Source organism: Diadema antillarum, unplaced genomic scaffold (assembly GCF_040938485.1).
Source record: "Diadema antillarum isolate AM-2024a unplaced genomic scaffold, OU_Dant_1.0 seq00000386_RagTag, whole genome shotgun sequence".
In the NCBI taxonomy this organism is placed as follows: Eukaryota; Metazoa; Echinodermata; class Echinoidea; order Diadematoida; family Diadematidae; genus Diadema; species Diadema antillarum.
Window position 1 is genome coordinate 3,035,304 of NW_027271384.1, and position 26,063 is coordinate 3,061,366.

General features: G+C 40.0%; 1 protein-coding gene across 1 annotated transcript in view; it reads left to right on the forward strand.

Moving 5' to 3' along the window:
• The first annotated feature begins 10,213 nt into the window (after positions 1 to 10,213).
• The window catches only part of LOC139731920 (uncharacterized), a 121,399-nt gene continuing 105,549 nt past the window's right edge, over positions 10,214 to 26,063 (forward strand). The window contains exon 1 of the mRNA XM_071642796.1: positions 10,214 to 10,570. The gene's annotated coding sequence lies outside the window, so the exon portion shown is untranslated. The remainder of the gene's footprint in view (positions 10,571 to 26,063) is intronic.

The following is a 26,063-nucleotide window of genomic DNA, read 5'->3' on the forward strand; positions in this document are numbered from 1 at the left end:
TTTATTTGATTTTTACCTACAGTATATCATTCACTGCAACGTGACGACAATCTGGGCTCCTGTAGGGATAGAAGAAGTTTCCAGGTGAGATCGAGGACTTATTTTATTTAAGGATAAAGGATAGCAACTGAAGATCAGAAAAGCAAATTCTTGTCACAACAATCAATTTTTGCGTCGAGTTGTTGTTGTTGTTTTCATCAATTTGAATTTCATAATTTTGAATAACATTGCGCATTACCCGCTGCATGCTAAAGGATTAGAACCAGCACTGGCTTTCGAGCGAAGCTCGGTGGTCTACTGGATGAGACGCCTGTTCGGAGTCCAGGAGGTCGTAGGTTGGAATCCTTCCTAGCATAATGTATGCTCATGTTTTCTGTTGTCATGAATATATACTAAAACACTGATCAATCCAGTGCTTATCACGTCGATGTAAGACAGTTTGTCAATCAGTTGCAATGAACCTTATTCTATTTTCGAATTAAAGGTACAACCTTTGGAATAACCTCCCTTCGAAATAACGAACCTTCGTAATATAACGAACTGTAACCAAAATCATCCAGCTTCCTACCCACACTTTGATTTTCTCTCCGTTGCTACAAATGAATTTCGTACAGTTTCATACCATGTATAGTTGTTATTTTGTTTAAGTCAGCTCTTAAGTCATATTTTTTACATTTTGTTTTTCTTTCTTTCTATAAAACGGAAATAATGCAATATGTTACAACAAAACAAAAAACAGAAAAAAAAATCATGTGAAAGGCATATTCATGATTGTCTTCAGGAGCTTGTTATCCACATGACAGGGGAGGATCTCACACGCTGAAACAGATGAAAACCAAAGCACACCATTAAACTCTTACATACAAAAAGACTATGCCAAAAAGCTATAGTAACCTCCGCTTTTTATACCTGCCGCGGTCATGTGTCCTACTTGAACATGTTAGCACCATGATTCAGCAAGTTTTGCCACGCTTGTAATCGTATAATAGCCGCGAGGTCAAGGACAGAGTTTTTCAAGGGCAAGACACTCTTGGCAGCTTGTGCTCGGGCGGGGAGCGACGTGACTCGTTGACGTTAGTCTCTCTTCAAGATGTTTGCCTATTTGAAATTTTTATCAAGATTTATAATTCTATATGTAATTCATCAAAGTAGGTTGTATTTAAGATGGCATGACCAGCATGAGCTGTGTTTCATCAGTGTTTTGTGATACAATATATATACAAATATGTGATACTATAAATAGAGAGCATAGTGCATCTCTCTCTCTATGCATCATGTATTTGGAATCAGCTCCCCGCTGAAGACCGAAACGCCACCTCTCTCCAAGCGTTCGTAAGAGCATACATATCTCACTTGGGGTAGAATTCGGGTATTTTTGATATTCCTATTCAATGTTAAGGTATTATTTTTTTTCCTCAAATAATATGAGTTTGTGTATTAATATCGCCAAACATTAATTTTGCATTTCTTCATTTATATAGAGTATTGATATTGTGTTGATGTTATGATGTAAAAAGGAATGTCCTTGATTTGTTATTTTGTGTTTGTTGAATTGTTATATTTTGTTCTTCTGTTGCAGGGACCCCTAGGATAACAGTGTGTAAACCACTGATGGGGCTACCCTGGGTAAGAAAACTGAATAAATAAATAGATAAATAAATGAATAAATAAATAAATTAATAAATGAATAAATGAATAAATGAATAAATAAATAAATAAATAAATAAATAAATAAATAAATAAATAAATACATACATACATACACACATAAATGGATATATATTTACACTCAATTCAATTTAATTCAAACTTCATTTCATTTTTCGAAAAGAACAAAGACATTTCACTTTCCTTGGTAACAAAGAATAAGGCTACATAAACAAAACAAAGTAAATTGAGAAGAGCACAAAATAATTGTGGAACCTTGTAATACGTTGTGAGAACTGAAGTGATAAAGATGTGAGTGTAGATAGATAAAGTGATAAAGATAAAGTGACACACACACACATATATATATATATATATATATATATATATATAAATAGAGAGAGAGAGATGCACTATATTACAATCTATAAATAGTATCAAGTTCAGAACGATATAGATGAAAATGATATAAAGAGAAATCAATAAAAAACTTTCACGAATGTGTTCTACTATTTAATTATGGCTGCATTCACTCAATCCACAAATATGTTTGGATGAACTTGTCCTTTTAAATTGCAATAAAAAGACAGGAAATGGTGACCAAATTAAGATGATTATGAGTTTTATGCAATCATTATTTCTATATCCTTATCAAACGAACATTGCCACTATTACCGGACACCATTATCGATATTGTCATAACGGCAATAATTATGATACCGGTATGAATAACGAGAACAAAGCGAAAGAAAGCCGTCGAATAAAGGATACCATAATAATTTTAGCTTTTGTTCTCACCCTTGAGTAATTCAATCCGGATTTTGTTTTCATTCATGCAAATTATTTTCATGCCATGATTGGACTACTGCATGTGGGGCAACTGCTTCGTCGAATTTCCTATTTTCAGACCGAATGAAATCTTGCTGTAAAGTTTTCATCATTGCGTTTGTCAAGCGTGACAACAATGAGGTTGCCCGCATGGGCAAGAAATAAATTGATTTTTGAGGGATGGCATCGTCTTGTCCTGAATAATTCGTTCGTGCATTATTGAGTCTGTTCTTGCATGTGTATTAATATATTTCTCTGATTACACATCATTTTGTTCTCTTTATGGTCGTATTGTATGATCATGTTGTATCGTGATTTGTATCTCTCTCTTCACATGCCTTTTTATAAATCTATGGGGGGGGGGGGGGGCAGGGGGAGGTGAAGGGAGGGGATGGGGACATCGAAACGAGGTGAGAAAGCCCTCCACCACACAAGGAAACTTTTCCACTCTTAGTAAAATTCCACACACTTTATGTGGTAAATTTTGAAATTCTTCAATAAAAAAAAAAAAGTGAATACTCGTGGACTATGTTCATGGATGAATTGTTGATTCGTGTGTGTGTGTCTTCACTTTGTATAAGTCCATGGAAGGGGACCTATGGGGGAGGGTGTGGGAGGGGTATCCCCCTCCCACACTTGAGAGATTTTGAATTTTCCCACCTGAAATTCAGCGATCTGGTGCACACTTTTGGTGAAATTTCTTAAAAAGTAAAACAAAAATATTAACAGAAATGTGAATGACCATTAAATCGGGTTACAATCAACTCTTGTTCCGTGTGTGCGTCATTACTGTGATTAGGTATCCCCTCCCACCCTGGTGAAATTTTGAATTTTCATTCCTGAAATTCAGTGATCTGGCACACACTTTTGGTGAATTTGTTCAAAAAGTATGAAAATAAAATATTCACAGAAATGTGAATGACCAATACATTGGGTTACAATCAACTCTTGTTCCGTGTGTGCGTCATCACTCTGAAATAACTATATGGAAGTTGATGAGGCGGGGATGGGAGGTGGCTACCATGCGACGGAGCTTTTGCATTTGTAGAATTTAATTACAATGATATGATGCACAATCTTGGTGGACTATCCCCATATTTGTATCAGATAATCGTTTGTTGGTCTTTACTTTGTATTAGTCCATGGAAGGGGACCTAAGGGGGGAAGGGTGTGGGAGGGCATACCCTCCCACACAAGGAAGATTTTGGATTTTCAGACCTGAAATTCCGCGATCTGGTGCACACTTTTGGTGAAATGAAAAAAAAATAGTATGAAAGGTAACTAATATTCACAGAAATGTGAATGTCCATTAAATCATTAGATCAGCTCTTGTTCTGGGTGTGCGTCATCACTGTGTAATAACTGTATGGTTGATGAGGCGAGGATGGGAGGGGTAGCCAGACCCCTTCAACACGATTGAACTTTTGCATTTTTAGAATTGAATACAATGATCTGATGCACACTCTTGGTGGAATATTTCGAAAGTTGTATCAGCGTTCGTGTGTGTGGATCTTCACTTTGTATAAGTTCATGGAAGGGAACATGAAGGGGGAGGGTGTGGGAGGGGGTATCCCCCTCCCACACGAAGGAGATTTTGAGATTTCAGACCTCAAATTCAGCGATCTGGTGCACACTTTTGGTGAAATTAAAAAAAAAAAGCATGAAAAATGGATATTCACAGAAATGTGAATGACCATTAAATCGGGGTATAATCAGCTCTTGTTCTGCGTGTGCATCATCACTGTGTAATAAATGTATGGAAGATGAGGAGGTGGGGTTGGGAGGGGTAGCCCCCTCTCACACGACGGAGCTTTTGCATTTTTTAGAATTGAAATACAATGTACAATGATCTGATGCAAAATCTAGGTGGAATATCCTGGAATTTGTTTCAGACAAGTGTAGTAAGTCATCTATGGAGGGAGACCAAGTGGGGGAAGGATGTGGGAGGATGTATCCCCTTCCTACATGAGAGAGCTTTTGCATCTTTATGATTGTGATTCAAAGATGTGGAATTTCTGGCGCACACTTTTTACTTGATATGTTATGTAATGTAGCCATAATCAATGCAAGGGGTGGAGGCTAATACAGCAAGGGGGAGGGTTTGAGAAGGGGGTGTCCTCTAACCCCTCCCATTCGAGAGAGCCTTTGTATTTTAAGGATTGGAATGAAAATATGTTGGTTCTACACAATATAGTCATTTATGATGGAGTATTTGAAAAACTGTCAAAGAAGCATAAGCATACTAAATGTAGTAGGGGAATAAAGGTAAACTGAAAGAGAATATCCCCTTCCCACATTTTGGCACGTTTGGATTTGTTTAAATTAAAGTGACAGATCTGGTGCGCACTTTTTGATGAAATATTTAGAAAGTGTCGATCTCAAAAGTCTACTAAGTGGATAGAAGTTGGCCTAACGGGGGAGGGTGTGGGAGCTAGGGGTATCCCTCCCACACTAGGGGCATTTTCCATTTTCAGAATAGAAATTAAACGATCTTGTGCACTTTTGGTGAAATATCTGGACAGTTTCTATTAAAAAAAAGCAAGAAATTTTTCCGCATCGTCGGGATACCGCATCGTGGGGGGGGGGGGGGGGAATGGGGGGGGGGGGCAAAGTGATGTGTTTGCATAGCTCCCACCCAATATTTTTTTTCCAGGATTGATGCTATTTGATACGAGGAAACTGTGGCACTTTTAGAATCCAATTGACATTATCTCGCAAACACATTTTGGTGGAATTAGGGAAATTATCAATCCACAAAGTGTACTACTACTGCGTCTATGGAACGTATGGAGGGGAACTAAGCGGGGAAATGGTTAGGGCCTAAATGAAAGGAGGATATTATATTCCCCCACGAGGAAACTTTTGCATTTTTTTCAACAGAAATGACAGATCTATTGATAAAAGAATCATTCGGAGATATGTCAATCTTATGGGAAAGGACCAAAGGTGGAGGATGTGGAAGGGGGTATAAATCCATTATATTTTCAGAATTGAACTGCAACAATGTCTTGCACAGTTTCGGTAAAATATTTGAACAGTTTCCATCACAAAAAGCAAGAAAATCTCCGACATCCCGAAAATCATTGGGAGGGGGGTAATATCATGGCAACTGCCCCGCACCCCTGCATACGAGGAAACTTTTGCATTATTCTAGAAAAGAAAGGAAAATATCGTGGGAGGGGGTATTTCCCTTCAATACAAGGGAGATTTCGCATTTCAGAATTGACTGCTGCACACTTTGTGTGATGGGACAGTGTCGAATAAAAAAAATCCACATCTTGGAAATTACTGGGGGGGGGGGGGGGGCAAAATGATATGCTGCCCCCTCCATCGATGCTCTCCTGAAGGGGGTACCCTCCCCCTAAATGAGGGAACTTCTGCATTTTTAGATTTGAAATTCAGCAATCAAGTGAGCCCTTCAGGTAGCATTATTTATAAAAAAAAACAATAGAAAAGTAGGAAAAGCAAAATATCCAGGGACAATGAAAATGCTTTAATAGTGCTGTCTGCACTTATAAGCTTGTTCTGCGTGGGAGGGGTATACCCCTCCCACGCTATGGAGATTTCGCATTTTCAGAAGTGAAATTCAGCAATCTGATGCCCACTTTGGGTGGGATATTTGGACAATTTTCTATTTAAAAAAAGCAAGCAATTTTCCCTGTAAAAAGATATAAGTTGGGGGTGCAAAAGCACCCCAACTTTTATTTTTCACAGGGGTGCTATGCCCCCCTGCTCAAAAAGTCAGGGGTGCTGCAGCACCCCCAGCACCCCCGGCTCCCAGGGGCTTGCACTGTGGGGGCTTTGGAACCTGTTCATTGAGATTATGCTTTCGAAAATTTGACTGAATCAAGCACAAATTGCGATGATGAAAGTAAAGCTGGCAATGATAGTAACGACAATGCCTTCGTATAGCTGTATAGGCTATTACAGCTCTCACGACTGTATATAGTGTTGGTAGAAGTGATGAAATACATCAGTACAATGTTTGTAGCTATAGTGTAACAATAGTAATGTAGTAACAAACGTCGGGGTATCGATAACAATGAATACGATAGTATACCACAAGCAACATCAAATTATGCTTTGTTTTGAACGTCACCTCATTACAATGTAATTAATTGCGAGATTACAATAAATGGTGCTCGAATTGACACAATCACCCCGCCGCGCCTTCATCTGTCACCTGAAAATAATAACTGTCTTGCATACTTGCAGTGTCACCAACATCAAGCAATGTTCGAGCCACTCTCTTCGGCTGACGCAGGGGGATAACAGTTATGTAATGTAATGACGATCACATCGGCTGCGAACCACAAACAAGGGGTTCTATTAATGATGCACCCACGATAATAATCTGTATGTAATGCAAATGAGAGGTTGCAGTGACGCAAAGCGTACGATCTTTGCTTTTTGGTCATTGTTGTATAGAGAGGATTAATTTATTTCCAATAAACAGTGATTATTCAGAATGCAGAACAGGGGAGACGATAAAGGCCGAGCTTTACGTCATTGTATGGCTAGAGATACTTCAGGTTTTTTTTTTCTCTCTCCTCGTTCTCTTCTTCTTGCTTCATGGTATAGGGTATTAATAGAGGCAATTTCAAAGGTCAACGCCTTCGCATGAAATCAGAGCCGCGGCAGAGAAAGAGAAAGAAGACTAGTGTGTATGTGTGTGTGTGTGTGTGTGTGTGTGTGTGTGTGTGTGTGTGTGTGTGTGTGTGTGTGTGTGTGAGGTAAAGGGGGGATGAAGCCAATATTTTGTACTAATCAACCTTTATCGTGTACAAATGCACGTTCATAGATGTAGGACCTATTCTGCGTCATCTGGGTCGGTTTGCACATCTAATATACTTTTGATAAAAACAATAATTATAACATCTTTAATTTGTAAACTGTTCGGAGAACGTATAGGCTCTCGTTCACGTCAGAACTAATGCACAATACAATTGTTCTCACACACAAATTGAATATTACTTGTCATTCAGAAAAAAAAAAGAGAATCAGTTTCCACGGTCTCATGCAGTCATTGCAAAACGAAAATCTCAGAGCAAACGTTTTCATGAAATACTAGATTTCATTTATGTTGTTTCAGACCGGGGAGATGGGCCCCACATCTCTGTTTAGAATTAAGCATCTCTATAATTATCGAGCCAAATGAATTCTTGACGAGGTTTATATGGAGAGACTACGGCTGAAGATGAACTATTGCACTATACTTTGGACTCCAGAGCAACGCCAGTTATCGATGACCACCCACAGTTTCTTGGTAGAACTGAGGTAGTCTACTTTCCATACCAATATTTTACTTTTGGTATAATGGTTGAGAAGGAAAGAAAATCCTTCTGAGCTACAACCTAGCTTGCCATAGATTGATAGGGAACTAATAGCTGCATCGAAAAGTGAAAAAGGACAGAAGTGATGGATATGAAAACGATCCTTTACAACAAAAAAAAAAGAGAAAAATATTATTGCACCGTGCCACGAATGAGTTTTCACAGCTGTTGCCATTTCGATTGCTAGAGCACAATGGACAATTGCATCAGTAACTCTGTTTCACTGTTATGACGTAGGTGCCTAGATCACTTTGTGAGGAAAGGACTATCAGATCATTGTGTTATATTACACAGCATTTGGCCAGGCGTTTTGTGTTGCACGAATTACACTTTCCATGGAGCTACAAATTCGGTAATTTAAGGAAACTCTATCGTTACGTCATTATACCATCGGGAAACCCTGGATAAACTTGAAAAAAGAAAGAAAAGAAAATACAGCACAAATCAGTTAGGCCCTACTATAGTATGAGGACCTCTTTATAGAAAAAATGACGATTAATTGAATAATCAAGAAGATGGCACATAATTATGACGTCAGTCAAACGTATTTCTGCTGCGTCTCGGTTTCAGGAGATGACCAGTTTACGTTTTGGAGGTTCTTTCGTTCACTGCCATTAAACTTTATTTCTCGGTGACGCCTTTATGAAAAAAGAATGACGACTTTTCATGACAGGAGAACAGCAATACATATTCATAAAGGAGAACATGTTACAGTGGTCATTACCACCGCTAAAGGCTTGCCTGGATAGAACCGTAGTCTAGCACTACGTTCCCTCTTTCCCTTTTACCAGCTCGAAACATTGACATAACTTATGACGTGTTCTGAAACCTTAGGATTGTCGGCTCATAGGTCCCTAACAGCTCCAACATCCATTTCATAAGTTTATACGAAAGCGAAAGAAGAAATGTCGCAGAGTTTTCCCCAAGAATTTAACCTATCAATGAAGCTATGGCGCGGTCCACCCGAAAATCATACAAAGCACAATGCAACGCTCTATTTTATAAAGCGTCAAAATGAAAAGGCGGTTCCCGTCTGAGCGAATATACATTTTTGGCATACCGTGGAACTCGAGGCCCCTGGAAATACACCGCCGACCTGAAATCGACCTTTCAACCTTTCTTAGTCTGTATAAGAAAACACCCAAATCTCTATTAATCACAATCTCCTCAGGAAAGTTGCAAAAATGTATAATCAGTTACTTCATTTATAGGAAAGTATATTTGTACAATCAAACACCAGAATCTTAACAAGTGAACCAACCTTTTTTTAGTTAAGATAGTTCCTTTTTTTAATACTAACATTCTGTACTTTTTAAAAATGGTCTGAAACTCTACACTAACACTCGCGGAACTTCTACATCCTAAACAATGGGAAATGCGCCTGCCTTGTTTCCGATTGTGTGATATGCGCACAAAGTACCAGCTACGCATACAGAGCAGGAAGGACTTGGGGAGAGGGGTAGAGAGGGAGAGAGAGCGAGTTGGAACGATACGAGCGGAATTACGTGTGTTGTACGTTGTGTGTGCAGGGTGTGCTTATTATGTGAGATTTGTGAGTTCAAGTGATAACCGAGCTTACAAGCTTTTAATCACACTGGTGTGTTTAGGCCCTACATTTAATGAAGTGGCTGTATGTAAAACAATATAATGAGAAAAAAAGAGAGAAAGAAACAGAGCTAGTTTGCTAACCCACTACTCAGGGTAGCATAGTTTAGCTCGTGAGTGCTTGATAATGCCAAACAATGCACACTTTTAAACTTCTTTCGACATTGTTTATTTGTGCTAAACAAACTTGCATGCTCCGCACATAATGTATTCATCTGCTAGATCTTTCTATGAATAATCCAGAGATGTGAAACGACATAGGAAGTTTTCTTCTCCCCCCCCCTCCCCCCCCCCCCCCCCCCCCCCCCCGTTTTACAAGACGGGCAAACGTTCACGCACCTCGGGTCATGTGAACGTGATTTTGAAGCGGGTGTGGTGTGACCCGAGACGCATTTGGCAGCTAATGTGATCAGGAAAATTTGGCCAGTACCCAACAAAAACCTGTCTGACTTTGGATAGAAACGGAGCATTCGTTTTTTTTCCCCCTTTCTTTCCTCGCTTCTTTTTCGACATAAGTTTGAATCGCTTCGTCACGGCGGGTTGACCTGGGGCCGCCGAGTTCATTTCACGGACGTCGATTACAACGTGCGGGATATGAGTCATTCTGGCATGCAGTGCGTGCACAGGACCCAGATACACTTATCGCACTCGAAAGCTGGCTATGTAACGAGCGAGCGAAGGTACATACGCTCGCTACTTTACGCACACGTACGTACACACACACAGGCACGGGATCGGGAGCGACGCGCACGCACACGCATCAACGAAATAATATCATAACATTGTATCGGTTGCGAAGCGAAGCGATCTGTGCGGTCAAAAATGGTGCCTAAGTTGCTCTTTACGAAGGCGAGCATCAACTTTCGTCTTTGACTACACCTCATTCTTGTTTCTTAGATGTACATCTACGAGTTTTGAGCTGAGCTGATACGTCAACGTCGATTTTGGATCAATTCTGAGCTGATTTTCGCCGACTTTCTGTCCAGTGTCTGTGCGCGATTTGCCCATAACCAAGGCATCGTTTTGCGACGCGTGCAGCAGCCACACTGCTGGAGCTGTGTGAAGGTCTACACGGAGAACAGAGCTAGAGCACCCGCAAGAGCGGCGACCGTTTCATTGTTTACTATTGCCACGCACGATGCTGAATTGAGAACAAGGTATGTTGACCAGACGGTTCAATCTTCCCATTGCTAGATTTCCATCGAATTATTGAGCTGCATCACGTTCAGTCATATCTACTATTGCCATATTTGGGTTTAAAGGGTACAACTTGAGGACAGATTCCAGTGCTTCACCTCGAATAGGCTAGATTAAGAAGAGGAAACAAACATTTCCGTGTTGGAGTGAGTGACACGCAGAAATTCAAGGCAAAGTCAATCGAAGGACCGCAGAGCTCACCGGGTCCCCAAACCCGGAAATTTGGTGGAATGGAGCTCACGGTTTTTAGTCTTTGTTGCAGCTTGCAGGGAACTAATTAGCAGATAAATAGGCTTTCTCGGGTCAGACAACACATCCAGGTTATTGTTGCTAAAGGAAATAACAACGAGGCTCCTCATTGTCCTGTGCTTTTCATACTTTTGTCTACCAACTAAATAAACCTAGGGACAGGCGAGTAGGCCCAGCCAATAAATACTTAGTAGGTAATACTGTAATTATAGAGCTCTCCAGTGCAGACTCCAGTCTTACTCTTTTCATTATTCAGCGAGCTTCAGAACGATTTTCCCTGATCTTAAGAAACATCATAGATCACACAACCATTGTCAACTTGTTGTTTCTCTCTTCAGTACCGTGTTTACTCTTGAGCACTTAAAGTATAGAGCTGTTAAACATGTTCAACTTTTAATATAAATACCGGACACAGAATTGAGTGTAGACCGCTAGAGTGTGTAGTTAATTTTTTTTTTCAATGCTCTTAGTCTTTTGATGTATTTTCCATAACCCGTTGAGGACGAGTCCTGAGTGCAGGTCTCTATGGGAAATGCGTGGTGTAACAAAATCAGTCCGTCCTCGACGGGTTTAAAGCTACCTAGGTTCTACATAGTAATACATCACCTCCCTTCACCCATGATAAAACAAAACAAAACAAAACATACAACTACAAATGTAGGGTCTAGACTGGTTTATAAAATTATAGCCTAGGTAACTGCTACATGTATAACTCAAAGCAAATTGTATGCACAGTATGACTGTCTCATACATTTTTGTATGTACAACTGTCACTTTTGTATGACAAATTCCTATACATACATGTACAGGTTACATATCTCATCTGCACACATGCTTCTTGGTAGATGTACATGTGTAAAAGTTAAACATCAGCTTTCATCTTGGAAACACTTTGCTATGAAGCAAATTGGTGCAAAGTCACACAGAATTAATATAAGAGTCAAACTTCATGATGCATGATAACAGATGTGAAAGAACACAATACACGACATCCTTTCGGAAATTTTTTTTTCAAGCAGAACAATGTCAACTGTTCTGTAATCAACCAACGAAACAAAAAGAACACACCCACCATAGGGAAGTTGTCATTCAGCTTTTCACAGTTAATGCACTGACAAAATGCAAGCTTTTGTGTAATGAAATGACACATTTCAGATCAGTTCAACAGTTCAGCTGGCACAGAAATTTGTGTTCTGTATGCTAGAGTAGAGGTCTGTACTGTATCATGATATAAATGTTCACACACCTACAGTACTTATGCCTGAATATTGTATGACGCATGCTGTAATAAGTTATACATGTGTGTACTGTGTACATTTTTGCATTGTGTTCAGCAGAGTGCCATGGTGTGCACATAAACATGTATGTACAAGTTATGGAGTTTGCAATAGTGCCATCATCTAGAGCTCATTGTAAAACTCTAGTCTACTGGAAAAAAAAAATAAACAGCTGTTCTTTACATGGAATTTATTATACAGTATGCCTCTTGGGGTCTTAGTCTTGTAATGTCTTACATTGTATGTGAGTACATGCAATGTCTATTGTGTTTCATTCCTGTACCCAGCATTTATAGATTTATAATTGAAATGTTTTTAGATCAGCACTGCTGTTTGTAAAAGCCTTTCCGTATGTCCCAGTCCCCTGTGAGAAGCTAGAAGGAGCATGCTGCTTGAAAGTGAGATGTTTTAGAGCTGTAGACTTGTTCCATGCTCTAAGCATAGACAGCTGTTTAAATCCCCAGTAATATGGACCATAGGCATAGCAAATGAACAGCATGAGCTACATAATTGTCCATGCAGGAAAGAAAATTCAGCAGAACAAGTTTGTCAACTTGCGGCAAATTTACAAAATTGTGTAGGCAAGAAAATGTCCAGGTACACTGTACTTGCACGTATGGCGAGCAATAAAGGACCTGCTGCTATTCTGCTGCCATGAACACTGTCAGGACCGCTGTCTTAAAATGCCATTGCCATTTTACATGATGTCCTGCAGTTGGCAGTGACAGGGATATGATGTTGGCTCAGGCCTCGATGGAAGTGAAGTGACATTGTGAGTCACATCAGGTTGTCTGTAGGTTGAAGACTAGAGAGCTGCGTTTGGCTGCTCCACACCCCTGGAATTGTGGAACACCATTGCTCTTTGTTCTGGCTACCTCATCAGGTGAGGCAGCCAGTAGGGTGTGGGGGGGGGGGGGGGGGGAGATACAACACTAGAGTGTAGTGTGGGGACATAACAAGGGGAGAACAGGGGGGCGGGTTTCATTTGCTCTAGTAATCACAGAAATTTGAGACAACTCTATTGTGACCTAGCTCCTGGACCATATCTGCCTAGTGGATTTTACCCTCATCCCCTAGATTAATTTCTCTATTGTGTAAAGAAAAAATGCACAGAAACAACACAATGTATTAGAATAATCTTACTTGTGCAGTCAAACACCACTTGTTATTATTGCTGTTATGTTCTTGTCGCACAGTTTCCCCCCATGGTGTATTGTTACAGCTTCGGGACATATTGATTGTTAGGGGTGCACATAGTAGTACTAGCATATATTTCAGGTACAACTGCTGCTGATGACACCATGCTGCAGGCATGAATTGAGCTAGATAATCATCCCATACTTAATGCACCTGCATTGTAAATATCATGCCCCGGTGATGCACTGGAAAGGGAATGGCCTGCAACGCCGAACAAGATGACTGTATGTCTTTAGCATCCAGAGCAGCTTGAATTCAAAGCACAGCCTAGTTGTTTTGTTGCCTAGGAGCTGGGAATGATATGGGCAAACTATCTTCTGAAAAATTTCCAGCTTTCATTTCATTTTTTCTTTTTTTAAACTTTTCTGCTTAATGGCACAAGCTCCAAACAATGCAACTCTGTATTGATGGTGCAAAACAACACCTTGGATCTACAATGTAGGTTTATTTCAATAGGTTTACATGGAATTCCCCCTTTCTTTTTCGCAGAATTGTGCAGGAGATGTGCAGTACCGTTCGTGCCCAATAAAGTAATGAAATCAATTTCAGAATAAAAAAGAATGTTTTCTGTGCAGCTGCATAAAAGAATAGCCATTGACCTCTTGGTACACTTGATATATCAAGATGAATGAAAGTTACAGATCTATTACAACCACATCCTTTTTGCTGTGATGGCCAAGCAGCAGTAAAACCTCTGTCAAACTTTTCACTGCATGCGTTTTATTCTTAAATGTCTGACTTTCACCTCACATACTGTGAAAAGTGAATGTACGAGGTCGATGTACATGTATCTAAATTGATGTTTTGCATCCACTCTCACATATAAAATGTACTATGTTTGTTTTTAAAACTATCACGTACTGTACATGTACAGGAGTATTTCCCCTTGGGGACTAACAGTCTCCCAGATGAGGTCTAAATTTGGTTTGCAAATATAAGTTGTATTTCTACAGTGTATGTTACATGTGTTTTTATTAGTTGTGAATGATAAGAGGGGATTCCTCTCCACATACTGTATTGGCTCCTTGTGAAATTCGTGAAAGTTTCATGCACATAAGAATTTCTGGTTTTACAGCGTTTGCTCAAGTGCCCAATGTACAGTATTTTACATGCGTGTATCCAATATTTATACTTGCCCATCACAAATTCAGATGTCTCATTTGAGCAGGCATGTGGGTTACGATGTAGAATGCTGCTGTGTTATTGTACAGTTAACACGATGTACAACCTGTACTGTACATGTCGCCCGCTCATGTGCTTGCGTACATGTAGATATCTGATGGACCAGCTGTAGAAGAAGGCAGTCAGATCCGTAAAAGACAAAAACAAAAGCAAACCCCCCCCCCCCCCCCCCCAAATCAGACCTGGTCGAAGAACCCACCGTAAAGTTTGAACAGTGAACTTGTAGTCCCACATGTGTATCTGTAGTTGCTCACGATACAGATACAACCTTTGTACCTGTATTTTAACAAGACATGTTGTGTAATTGTGGTGTAATTGTTATTGCCTCTGTCACATGAAATTGAAATTTGTTGTGTACTTAAATGAGTGACTTTCCTTTCCATGTTAACAGTGGTGCTTTTATGGACAATGTTGAATTCAGGAGTCACTTTGTAGGAAATACATGTACAGTATGTCAGAATACTGCAATGCAAGCTTGGGAATGGTGTCTCGGTTCCTTTCAGGCATATCAAACTTCATTTTATGATCATAACTATCACATTCACTTGGCAGCTGTGAATCTTTTATTGTAAGGTGACTGGCAGATGGAAGAAGAAGAAATAGAAGTAGAAAAGGGGGGGGGGGAGTTTCTACTTTCTATTCTCATTTGAAGAGTTCTGTACGTACAATGTATGCAGAATGATGCCAGTTTCACATGATATGTATCAACTTCGCCTACATGTACAAGGTGTAAGTCAAATTCAAAGGGCCCAGAGAAAAACCTGTGATGTGGCTGAATTTCAACTGACACAGAAATATTCAGAGTGCATTCAGTAATATCCATCAGGGGTAGGATTTTACCTTGACTCCACCCGTTTTTCGACTTCCCCAGGTGCAAAGTTGACATACCGTAGGCCTACAATGTCGTACAATGCAGGCGATCATGAGGTTGACTGTACTGTATGTTGTACATTGTACTTCATGATGTTTGTACATGTATGCTTTATGAGCACAATACCACCTCATGCCTTCAGATATGACTTGAAAGTTGAGAGGGCCTTGCAAAAGAGGGAATGTGACCATCTTTTACCACTTTAGCATTGTGACATCATAATGCTTCTTCTTCTTCACCCCAGGCAGGAATCTGATGGGTTCAGTACAGAGGTTGTTGGGACTTTAGAATCCCATAGAAAACTAATTAACCAGTAATTGATAAAGATTATCTTTTCACTGCATTCACAACACACATATGGTGCTGGCAGTGTTAATAACCATGTCAGTGAGGCAAGCCTCTTTTGCATGATATGCCTACAGGCCTACATTGTGATGAATATTCATGAATTCACAAAAGTGGGTGTATACAATGTAGCACACACATTGGGCGGAGCAACAAGAACTTCGCCGGGATGTCTGTCTTCCAGCTTGTTTTTGATTGGTTGCAACACGTTTTTACATCATACATTGTACAATATCATCTCACTTGTAGAGAAAATTATGATACACTCTGCAGGTATTCGTCGCGTGTGTTAGCGATTGTATTTCCTTTGTGTGATGTGATAGCTTTATGTCATGTCCATCAAGCCTGGCCGTATCAGTTTCAGTGGACGAGCAATGATCCCACCCCTCCCCAAACACACCCAACAGAAACAGAGAGTTTTAACACTTCGGAAGTGAGTCACACGCCGGTTTAGGCTCTCATTATCAAATGAATAAAAAGGCCTTGATGATATGGCATTCATGATATCCCACAATATAATGCAGATGTCCATTCAGCAGAGGAATCAAGTCTCTTCATTTTGATAAATGGATGAGAACTAAGGAGTAATTTATCAAACGAACTATTGCCCATTATACTGTAGATCCCTATGTATACAGTCTCAAAGGGAATACAACAGACTATCAGAGAAGAAGTGAATTGTCATTGATCAAAAGAAATAAGTTCAAGAAATTGTTCTGTTTGTGTGATTTTCAAAAGGCACAGAATGTGTTCAGTTTTGATTTGATAACAGAAATGATTCAGGCTTTATTTCCATTATCTGAAATGCAGTATTGTTTCATATGGTTTGATCAACAGATGACACATTTCCCAGTTTATCACCTTTGTTTATTATCATCAGTCATAATTGTGATTGGGTAACTAGTGTTCATACTTGTAGGTACATTGTACTTGTAGGCTACTCTCATTGAAAGCAACCTTGTTGGCTGCCTGCACTTTATTCCTCAAGATGCGCATGGAGTGAGTTCTTTTCTCTTTTTTTTTTCTCCCTTATTGTACAATGTACAGTGTAGCAATGTTTACACAAAAGAAATGGAAAATAAAAGCAATGGAAAGTCACCGTGATCGTCAAATTGGAAGTCGCCATACTGTTTCTATGAAGTTCATTGGAAGCCAGCAGCTACAAAGAGAACATTGCATCTGTATGGATATAATGCTTTATGATGGAAGAAATCATACCTGTACATGTACAATTTGTATTATTATCAGAGTACAATTTGTATTATTATCAGAGTACACTAATGAATGAAATGCGTATCAGCAATATTAACACTTGAAATTCAGAATGTTGATATATTGCAGAGAGAAATGTAAAGTTTAGATACACCCTGGGTACAATATTGTACAAGTCATGCACACACACATACTTACAAACAAGGACACACTTTCATGCAAAGAAAACTCATGGATATTATTCCCAGTCCCACATACTGACATCTTTGTTGTGAGGCTTCCCCCTTCCCCCTTCTTCTTTTTTTTTTCGCAAGCATGTCACTTTTTTTTTTATTTGGCTGATCCCCACACCTTTAATCTCTAAAAGTAAAACTTGCTCTGTATTTCTTTTGCATAAGTTTTTTTTAAGAGTGTACATTCTGTAATTGAAAAAAAACCCAACTTTATGATGAATATACCCCCCCCCAAAAAAAAAAAAAAAAAATCAAAAAAAAAATCTTAGAAAGCGATGGGAGTTATATATGAGGCTGATCGTCTTCTGGGAGTGTACTGTAAATTGATACACTGAATCCCGTTGAGTGCTCATTACCCCAACAGTGCAGTAGGCGACCTTAACTACAGTTTTATGACTCGCTGACATACATTGTAGCTTGTGAAAGATTTGCGATGGTGCAAAACAATCCATGTGATGTGTCAGCGAACACTTACAGCATGTTTCTTTTGTTTTACAGATCGACACTTCACCTCGTTGTACTGTAGTTTCTGGCCTCATTTGTAATCCCACAATTGCTTCCTGCATTATTCGAGGACCATTGACAGTATGAAAATATATTAATATATTAAAAGTGCGATCCTCAGTCTATTCTTGTGGCACTTCCAATAATCGTATTAATTAAAAAGAAAATAATGTTTCAGTTTTGACTCCTTACAATATGTAGGTGGCTCAGAGTTCAAACATTAATGGCGCATTGCATTTTTGGTTTCATGTGTTTGCAATGTACAGTACAATATCGTGTATGTCTCTTGCGTCTATAAACGAATCAGTTAAAAAAACAAAAAGCGAAGATCAGTTCAAAGTAGTTAGACTGACTTCTTGTTTTTTTTTAGGAACATTTATCACTTTCAACCATGAACCATCGTCCTCCGCTTTTATTGCAGACGAACTGCACGAGTGAAAGTCACTTTGATTTTCTCTCTCTTTTTTTTCTTCGGACATCTGAGCATCTTATAATACAGAGAATCTAAACAATAATTACTAGTATAACCAGGTAAGGGAGGTGAGGTGTCTCACCTCCCTGGTATAAATCACTCTACACTGTAACCGCGTTCTAGCTCGAAATCGCTTCACCGCTGAGCCGAGATATTGGGGTCTGAGGACTTCTTGCATTTTTGTCAAGTAGGCCTATATCTTACTATCTGAATTGAAAATTTTGTTTATGAGTGAGTAGTAACTCGTCATTTTATTTCTTCTTGACACGTAAAAGCCTTACATACTAGTAGGTGATTATTCATTAATCAACGCTGCTACAGAATGTGATCTGCCCTGTGCACGCTTGAGGGCGAATAAAGAGATGCTTCTACATTGTATAGAGCAAGGAATGTCCAGCCCATGACGCCCGGTCCCTTGTCGTGTCGGATCGCCGCTAAAACTCTCACCCACTTTTATTTATAGGGTCCTATACGTTGAGAACTAAAACCGTTTAAACATTTAGACAAGACTTCACACCTTCCTGTTATTGTGGTATCAAAAGTTCGTGAAAAAGAGTCAGCGAGCATGGGAGCGAATAAATCTAGGTGGGGGGGGGGGGGGGGGGGGGAGTAGTGGGGGAGAAGTGAATTTGCATAGAGCTAGTTCGCCTACGCACAAAAGAAACCATTGTGCTTCGTCAGTCGGTCCCCGGCTGAAACCCAACGGGGTCACGCAAAGTTATCCTCCCAGGGTCTCTGTTGGGAGGTTTTTTTTTTTTTTTTTTTTTTTTTGGTCTGTAACCGTGCTTTCATGGGTTCACAACACGTCTACACACTGCTGTATACATCTGTCTCTCTGTTTGTCTGTCTTTTTGTCTCTCTGTGTGCTCTGTGTGAATGTGCCCATGTTTCCACTTGCCACATTTGTTTCCTGATTGGTGCAAGGTTTCCCATCACAAGCTCATTTCGTCAACATTATTTTGTGTGTGCTCTACCAAACTTTCATGAAATGTACTTTGTGTGGTGTCGTAACCCTTGCTTCTTCTGTGTTGTTGTTCTTTCTTATTCTTCTTTGTCGTATGCTTTATAATTATTTCGTTATTTATTTATTCGTTTATTTTGGAGGAGGATGTCGAAGTTTCTATGCAGCCTCGTCGAGTCATATTTTGCAGTTGAGCGAGAAATCCGTCGTATTAATTTACCACATAAAATGGATGTTATCGATGTGCCTTATTTCCCTTGGACAATCGTACACACATGGGATATAAATAAATAAAATCGATTAAATTCCTCGCGTATGTATTTACGCGCTGTATGACATAATATCGATCCATTACGTGACACAACATTCTCGTAATTGCTCTGAAAAAAAGAAGAAGAAAGAATCGATGGCACAATGCTGTAGACCTACAACATAAGTCTGTTTCAGCGTATACCGTATCTGAATGGCCCAATAAGAGCATTGCGAAAGGGTATTGTGTGAATTGCTTTTCTCTTCGATGTGTATGTTTGTCTACCAACAACAGACGGGTCTGTCTCATTCCGAGACGCGAAGAATGATTAATGCTTACAGAGCTCACGATTAATTAAAAACAAAACAAACAAAGAAACGCAATTTCCTCTTGTTTTGTGAATTTATAGTCATGTGGCAATAGTTTCATGTGTGTTCCAAGATTACTATAGACCGAAGTTTTATCCTGGTAGTAGGCATTTACAACGATTGCGATTGGGCATTGTTCGTGTTGGAATCGGTGAACGCCAGTTACCCTGCTTTCAGGGCTGCATAATGTTTGTTATGACGCCTGGCGACGCTGTCTGTCTGATGGTGAGAAATCGTCGGAAGTCAGCGCTTTTTCTCTCAGAACTGGAATCTGGGATCTGAAAAGGCAATCAACTACACTACTGCCTACCGAGGAAATTGTGTTGTCTGTCTATCGTGAACCGACCCGATGAATTGAGTAGGGCCTATATCAAAACCATTTAATAGGTCTATCATCTTCTGCAATAAAACTGCATCGTCGGCAATGCATGTTTCATTGTTATAGGTTTTTGTTTTTGTTTTTGTTTTTGTTTTTTACTGAGTATGAAGCAGCAGTTCTAACATGACGGTGCAAAATCATGTCTGTCGCAACGATGGTAATCAGAGAGTTGATCGAGTAAGTATTGAGAAATACAGAAAATGATAGCTCCCACCTTCCCAGGGATGCCAAGTTCAAAAAAATTTTATGAGTGAGATATTCATGACTCGGCATCTCGGCATGCGAATAAGCGCGCGAGCGAGGGTGTGGAGGGGTTCCCCCCCCCCCCCCCCCGTCGCCCCGGTAGGGAGCTTTTTCAATTTTTAGCTCTTAATGTTGCGATCAGGTGCATACTTAAGTGACTATAAGACAAAAGGGAAATATACCTTCATTTGCAACTATCACTTTAATCTTTTGAGCTATGCTCTTTATTATAGGCCCAAGTTGCAGACTTCGCCTGATGCGTGAGAAAAATGGGTGCCATGCGTGAGATCGTGAGATGGCCCTTAAATGCTTGAGTCTCACGCAGAATGCGTGAGAATTGGTAGCTCTGCCTTCCGAAAGACACAGTAGTGTGTAATGGTTACGTCATGCTTACGATATTTTGTATATAATGAGCTATTCTTGCACCACACAAACGACACAACTCAATTCAAACTGGAATTCAACTCTTCGTCGTCATCGATGCCCGCGTCTTCGACAGCCAGGCTGAGAAGGATGGCCTCGCTTGCTGCTCTGACCAGGGAGGTGACAACCACCTCTCTACTCTGACATGGCAAGACTGAACGATGAAGAAGGTACGATTGAGAAGGAGATGGATTCTTCGTCTTCCTAGTGGTGACGATCAGGGAGGTGACTCTCACCTCCCTGGTACGATCGAATCGAAGTGGCGTCGTGTGTCGCGTGCCGAGCTCGCGGCCGAGTGAACTTCCTCAAAAGTTCACTGGGACAAGTTAACAGCATGCGGGATTAGTCTCCTCTCAAGATCTGCGCATAATCTTCCATTACAAAAGGAGGTAATGAACAATCGTGTGTGGAGACATTGCTTTCAGACAATGCGCCGCGTTTCACCTATCCAAATAAGATCTTGGGTAACTACAACAAACACCTGGAAGCCAAACGAAACATAACGGTAGCAGAAGTCACCACGAGAATTATCGCGTAGGCAGATTTCAGACTCCCTTATTCTTTTTCAAAGTCGTGTTTTGATTCTCATAGTCTGCCTAAAAAGCTAACTCTAACTTTGCATAAATCGAATGGTATTGGATCTCTGGTGTAGAGATCATACAGGTTTTTCCAGCTCCGATCTGCTCGACTGACATGGAGCTGGAGCTAGCGAAACTTGCCCCTAACTAGGTCAGGTTGATATGATCGGACATCCGACTTATGCGCTTAGTCTTTGATGTAGACCTCGCAAGTTGTTTATTCGGATGATTTTCGTTGTTAATGTTTTTCTTTTAATGGAAGGGGAAGGGGAGGAGATGAAGAGTTAATGGCGATTTTGGCTATCGGAATAAGCCGAATTTAGGATAGATAGCCTGTGCAATGATCTACGGAAATACAAAATCGGCCAAGTTCAAACATTCTTAATGATTTTAGGACCTATTAGTATGCATAATACGTTTCGAAATGAACATAACGGAGAAGATTTAGTATTTCCCTGGACAAAGTGTTATACAGTGTATGAGTTACTGTAAATAATTAGGGCAATTGTCACATCAAAAGTAAAAAGAAAAAAATAAGAACAGTTCAAAATCTGGAGCTATATATCAATCTGTTTATAGTTCTTGAAGCTACACTTTTATCACGAGTGACACGCTCGATGACTGTGCGTTGTTCCCATATGACGGGCGTGAATGCCGAATGCTTGGAATCAATACAGATACAATGGATGTAAATTATGTTGCCGACATGTCTTTAAATATATCGAGGCTATTCGAGACCGTTGTCGACCTTCCTATATAGCTCAACTAGATGTCTTTCCAACCGTACCTTCTTCCTCCTCTTTACCAGAGGACGCCTGGAGACGCATCTATACTATTTGACCATTAATGGATTTTGCAGATTGCCTCGTTCGCCAATTAAAATTACTGGTATACAAGAGAGTGTTCCACGTCGGGCATTGCACGTCACCTAGACCATGGAGCCACATGTAGTAGCTCCATGCCCAGACCGTGGATGTAGCTCCATGTGCAGACCCAAGGATTAGGCGAGACATCACCTACAGTGTATAGTTCCGTGTATGACAAATAATGTGAGCATTCTGCTCGTAAAATATCTTCACAAACAACAACAGCAAACCAAAACCGAAAAACCAAACCAAACCAAACCAAACCAAACCAAACCAAACCAAACCAAACCAAACCAAACCAAACCAAACCAAACCAAACCAAACCAAACCAAACCAAACAAAACCAAACCAAACCAAACCAAAGCAAACCAAACCAAACCAAACCAAACCAAATCGAAATGAAAACCAAGCAAACTAATACAATAATAATAACAACAACAACAGCATTAAGAAAGAATTAATCGACACGCTCCGGGGTGTAATATTTTGTGGATTTTCTGATCACTCAGGGGTATACATTAAATCGTTGGTCATTGTCTGGTGTACCAAACACAGGACCGTATTTGTCAATACACCCGTAGCAGAGGTGTTATAGCAATGTAGGTCAGTTACATGCTAAACAGCTCACAAGTTCCACAAGCATTATTGATCTTTGACAAATACGATGATGGTACAAGTTGTATTACTATGGAAGTTGTACAATGTGTGTGTGTGTGTTGGGGGGGGGGGGGTGTGCCTCTATCGGTTCTCATTTCAGTTTGACCCGTCCTACAAATACAGTTCTGAAATATTATATATATATAAATATATATATACTATACACCTTTTGTATATATATATATATATATATATATATAATATATGTATGTGTATTTTGTGATCGTCACTATAGTTTCATGAAATATGTCCCCCGTCTGTGATTTCGCACAGTGGCAAAGCTCAAAATCACTGATCAAATGAAAACTATACAAAGCAAATCGTACAGGATTATTGATCATTAGATCAGTATATCAGAATTCTGAAAGCCGTAACAAGTGCTCATAATATATCTCTTCCTTTTTTCATCGTGAGAACTACTTTTCGTCCTTCCATCAGCCTCATCTCGACCTCGCGAGAAAGGACGGGGGGGGGGGGGGGTGCAGAAACTATTTTAGGCGTATAACATAATAATGCCTCAAGTGTTGCAAAGCGTTGTCTGGCTACCTCATGCAACGGTGAATTTTCACTGTATTTGTATTCTACTCGTTACAAGCCACCTTTCGTTACTTTTATGTTCAATCATTGATCGATTATTGTGTGTACATGGCCTACCGTTTTACTTTCTTAAATGTAGGCCTATTTACAGTGTAGCTGTTTATACTTATCGATTTACTTTCACCAATTAAGAGATGTCTGGGTAAATTGTTTCTGTACATTTTGTCGATGTTAAACAAATAGGAACAAAACAAACTTATAGGCCTACAGTATATACACTGTAACTATTTGGTGGCTGTTGAATGTATCATGTTATAATTGAGTCTCCTTATCTCAAATGTTTGCTGAAATCAGCAAAACAAAGTGATCATATAATTCGGAAGACGTTGAATTAGTTTCATATAACTAAACCAGGACTGTTTTGACGATACATGTACTAGTATTGAAAATAGGCCACGTTCGTGATCAAGTCCTCATTCTGAACATGATAAAAGATCGAGTTGTTTAAAAACGATGAAATAATATTTATCTTAGATCAAGTGTCGAGGCTTATATAGTTAATTGGGTTTTAGTGTTGAAGATTTTCTAGTTAAAAGTATAGCAGTTGTATACGAAGCGTGCATACGCTTTGCCGTTAGAGAGTTTTAAAATAGGAAAGCTTGGAGAACCATGTCCGTTCTACCATTGGTCACCTCCTCAGCACAGTCGTTAGATGGTCAACGTGGCCTGACCTCAGCGAGTTGACTCGTCGCCTTGAGGAGGGTCACTCAGGTTCTGACCTGAGTTGACCCATGAAGACCTGCCAGACCCCACACCTCTATCTCTCTTCTTCCTTCTCTCTCCTTTTTTCTCTCCCATCTCTCTCTTTCTTTTCTCCATCTCTCCCATCTCTCTCTTTCTTCTCTCCATCTCTCCCATCTCTCTCTCTCTCCTCTCCATCTCTCCCATTCTCTCTTTCTCTTTGTTCACTACTCCCCTCCTCCTCTTCCTCTTCCCCCTCCTCCATCTCCTTTTTCTTCATCCATCCAGTGCAACATGGACCATGCTCTGTATAACTTCTTCTTTTCTCTAATATCTTCCCCTTTCCTTTTCTATCCAAGCTTTGTATATTATATTGAAGGGATGTATATGCACATATTATGACATATACCCAGGGCATACGGGATTCCCACTTCTCAACCCAGAAATTATGTGGCGGCATGCATATGATAATTCTGTAGTCTTTCAATCAGACTTGTGCTTTGATTATTACCGCTCTATAAAGCGAAACGATGATCTTCTCCCCCCCCCCCCATGCTTTTGGTTGATCTATGAACATGATTAATTGATGCTTGTAGAACAGGAATAGAGCAAAGCAGTTATAAATAGAAGTGTATGGTTTCAGACTGCTGTTTGGTTTATGATTTAGGCATGAGTCTTGGTTAGCTTTGTGAATGCTGGATGTGTGATCTGGCACCACCTCGTTTCTTTATGATGATCATGATGTAGGATGCTCTGATGCATTTTACCCATCATCCCCTCCCCCATTGTTCATTCTTATAATATGTAACTCAAGGCATCTCAAACATGCTGCATGCCCCCCCCCCCCCCGGACTTCGGCCAACGAAGAATGACAGAGAAGAACGTATATGCTTTTACATGTTTGCTAAAGAAGATGATCAAGTAGAACATGAACAAAACGAGCGGAAGAAACATAAAGAAAGAAAGGAAGAGCTCCATGAATAACATAGACCAAAACATTCTGCAGTCACCAGCAGCGTGCCATACTTTAACCCCTCTGTTCTTTCGTGAGAAAATGACCATCATGGTGATACGAAACAGGAACCTGCACATCGGTATGCGAAGAAGCCGGATTTCACATTGTAAGTCTTATTTCCTGCTTTCGCAGAACGCTTTAGCATGGATTCACCAAAGTGCATGTAACCTCATCTGTGCAACATTTTTGGCAATGTTGACCGACAGGCTAAATAGGCCTACAATATTTTGAACACATCGATAGAATCGAAAACATCCCCGCGTCATTTCGGAAACCTTCCAATTTGTTTTTTTCGAATGTTTATATGGATACAATTTGTTTTTCTTCTTTCTGTATAAATAGCTGAATTTTGCGAGACAAAGCCCTCGCGTGAAAGTAAACTTCACAAAAGCCATTGTTTTCTGTAATCGTAACACAAGTATTGATCGGCCCGTAATAAGGTGACTTCGAGAGAAGGGAAGACCCCCAGACAATATTCAGCCATAATAAGTATCATGCGGTGTTATAGCTACATTGTATAGGTCAGATGGTCTGTGCATTACGCCCACGAAAATTCTTCTTATAGGGATCAGTCACTCGCTGTCTGGGCGAGCTGCGTGGATAATCTGTCGACACTGACCATAATATTCTGCATTATATCTCCTTTCTTTAGAGCCACCCATGTACCCTCGAAACAAGTATTCCGCCCAATCATCGCTTAACTCCTTTGCTGCCATTGGCAAACTGCTAGTATATGGTGACAATGACATTCTTGATGCGGTGGTATGGAGAGGATTTGAGACCCCCGCTAACAAGCGTTCTCACACATCCATCGAAATGGGGACATTATTTGGGCCAGAGTAATAATGTAGGCCTATACTCGCGTAAGACTGATGAAGGTCGCGCTTTGGTTT